The sequence below is a fragment of the Triturus cristatus genome, chromosome 7 (genome assembly GCF_964204655.1).
Source record: "Triturus cristatus chromosome 7, aTriCri1.1, whole genome shotgun sequence".
NCBI lineage: Eukaryota > Metazoa > Chordata > Amphibia > Caudata > Salamandridae > Triturus > Triturus cristatus.
This window is the reverse complement of record NC_140590.1, coordinates 323,228,916-323,232,343: the sequence shown is the minus strand read 5'-3', so window position 1 is coordinate 323,232,343 and position 3,428 is coordinate 323,228,916.

Sequence of the window (3,428 nt, the reverse complement as noted above, 5' to 3'; positions counted from 1 at the left end):
TTGCAGAGATTGTTCAACATTTTTAAAACTTCCATAGTGGCATTGGGGAGGCCAGCAGCTGAAAGGCTCTGTCTTTACTGGTAGGCAGTGGTTAGATGGTGACCGGTCATCAGTCTTTCTGTGGGTGATGGACAGGGGAGCAGTAGGCGGCGGTCACAGGTTTGCAGTGACATCCGAGAGGTGGTTTTAAAGGCGGGCAGAAAAGCATAATTGCGGGTTTCATAGGGGTGAGGGTAGAGTGTAATGGATGCGTTAGTAGCAGGCACGACGGAAGTGACCTGCGTTTGGAGGTGGTTAACTGAGCGGTCTTCACTTGAAGGTGGGTCAACAAGTTGGAGGATGTGTTTGGTGGGCCGGCTGGAGGCAGTGTTATGTAACTTTGCTGGAGGGCGCAGCAGCATTTACTGATGTATGTAAATTGCTCGATGAGAGGGCGGATGTGACCAATAGAGGAACCAGAATCCTTTTTTTATGGCTGGGGTGAGCCCCTGCAGTATGGCGGGTCGCTGGCCTGAGGGCTCTTGACTGGGGAGGAGAATGGGGGCCCCCTCCATGTACTTTGCAGGGGGGCCCCCTCAAGTTTCGTTACGCCACTGGACGGCCACAGACGGTCCCGCCCTTGTCCCGGGCTTAACCCGGCGCCACCTGCGCGCGTCCCACGATGCGGGGGTTCAGGCTCAATTTTATGCTCCACCGGGCGCGAGTTGACGATATGCGGCGTCCGGCCGCTAAGGCTTCTGGGGGGTGTAGTCTCCCCTCACAGCGGCTGCGCCCTCAGGTGTAACGGGGCTGCGGCGGCAGGGGAGACCGGCAAGATATGTCCCCACAGGTCCCCAACCAACACAGGGATTCAGCTGGAAGTCCACAGCGAAACAGCAAGCAAACAGGTAATGGCCCCACGCTGCTCACAAGGCTACAAGCAGGGCTCCTTAGTGTGTCACTTTCATAGTTATTTAGACTGTGTTTCTGTTTTATACTGTTTCTGCCAATATGTAACTCTGAGCCACAGTTTTGGTTGATTTGGATTGCAGTGGCTAAGTTTATTTGGTGATTCACAATTCCAATCATGGGTAAAACATGGCTTGTTGAACATAGATGAGATGTACTTGCAAATTGTTGGATTGCGTATTGCATTTCAGGTTCTCAATTTGACCAATCTTTTACCAACGAAATACGAGTGTCTTCCTGGTCGAGGACCACACTGCTTTTTCTCTTATCTGTCTTGCATCAAGACCCTGCTGGACTATGGGGTGAAAGCAAGCTTGAATAAGCAGCTACCTATGTTATATGACATCTCTTTATTAATGTAATAACTGCACTTTCACAATTGCTTTATTAGCCTTCCTGCTTTCTCAAATTTGCTTGAAAATGCACCATTTTTCCACTCTTTTTTTCAAAACCCCCCTTAGGGTGTTCGGGTTCGCTCGCTGCCGTGCAGTATGCCAATCATTTTACGTCTCACCACTTTCAAATGTCACCAGCCGCCACCGATAGTCTGAAGATAAGCTGGGTATCATCAGAGTACATGTAAAAGCAGACCCCGTCTGATGGAGCAGTTGGGCCTAAGCTCACATATAGATGTTAGAAAGACAAGGTGAAATGATGAAACTCTGCAGGACCCCATACTAGATAACACTGACCTTGAAAGCGTATGACAGAAGACCAATAGTTCGAGATTTGTCTGATTATTTTATGTATTTTTTTCATGGCTACAATTGTGTATTAGGGTTTGGTGGTACTCCTATTGTAAAAGTGTATATCATTTATTGTTACATATATGAGATTTTAAAATGCTATTTTGATATTTTTATTTTTTGTAATATTTTATAATATATATGTTCTTCATATGTGGGGTATATTGGGTGAATGAGTGTGTAATGTTTTCAATTTAAAAATGCTTTAATACATTAATATTTTAATATTAATGTAATCAAATTTTAAATAGTTTTATTATATGGGGATGTTGAGGTATACTGTTTATTTGAATTATTATTTATTTATAAAAATCCAACTAATTGTGTGCAATTCTGATATATTTGCTGTTATTTAAAACTTATTTTATTTTTTCGTTTAGTTAAATATTTGTGTGCTGTATTTAGCCCCTACTTCCATTGTATGCATTTTCATGAATGTTTGTTAGAATGGTAAACCTGGCCCTATTTCTCTCCCTTTCCCGACACAATGTAGGCACCTTCTTCAGTGTTTGATTGGAGTTAGTAAATATGACTGGCCACAATGTATGCGTTTACCGCAATGCTTAGTAGACTTGAGTTAGAATAGTAAATCTGACTTTCCACAAGGTATGCACATTCCCCAATGCTTGTAAGACATGTGTTTGAATCATATATCTTATTTTTACCCCCAATATATGTTGAATTGGAGTTAGAATAGTGACACAGACCACCCGATGTACGCATTTCCCTTAATGTTTGGCAGACTGTCATTAGATTAGTAAATGCGACATGTCCTCCAATTTATGCACTTTTTCCAAGTTAGTTAGACTGGAGTTTGAATAGTAAATCTGAACCCTCCACCAATGTATGCACTTTCTCCAATGCTTGTTAAATTGGAGTTAAAATTGAAAATCTGTAATCCACCCCCAAAACTCATGAACTTTTCCTAATGTTTGTTTGACTGAAGTTTTAATGGTAAATTTGACCTCATTGAATACATTTCTCAATGTTTATTAGATATTTACTGTTTACTGTCACGATTACAGATTGTCACTTATACTCCAAACAAGTAATTGAAATTAGGTGTGTCAAGCATCAAAGTTGTCACTGTTTTGATCAATTAATTATGGAAAAATATAAACTGGATGGGAGCAAGGAAATATTTATGTGGGCTGTTCTCAAAACAGATCGAAGGCCTGCAAATATAGGAAGCGAGAAGCAATTAGAATCAGTGTGTGACTCATCCACGAATCATATAAATAAGCATTTTTGGTCTATCCCTCTCAGGAATTCAATGAAAAAAAAACATTGCAAATTGAAATTCATATTTGAGCATTTCAAGGGGCTGTAATCTGTGGTACAACTAAATCCATATTATCCTATACAGCAATGGGTATATTCTCTAGAGCAGTAATGAGCATATTCTGATTATCAAATGTATTGATATTTAGATGAAACCACATATTTACATTGACAGCAAAATTAGGCACATTACCTCGATGATTATTAACAGTAAGGATGATGACATAGAGCTGTGTATCAGGCTCCAGAATAGACTCTTGTGCAAGTTTATCGCGACACAGAGGGACACACACACCAATCAGGACAATAGATTGAACCATTTACCCCAGATCTTTTCGAACAGTTCAGGGTAGCCCCGGGCCTCAAAGAGGGGTTCTTCTTGGGTCCCGCACCAATTCACCCCCCGTTGCCACTTCCGTACAGTAGGGGGCTTGGCCTGAGACCAAACTGCTG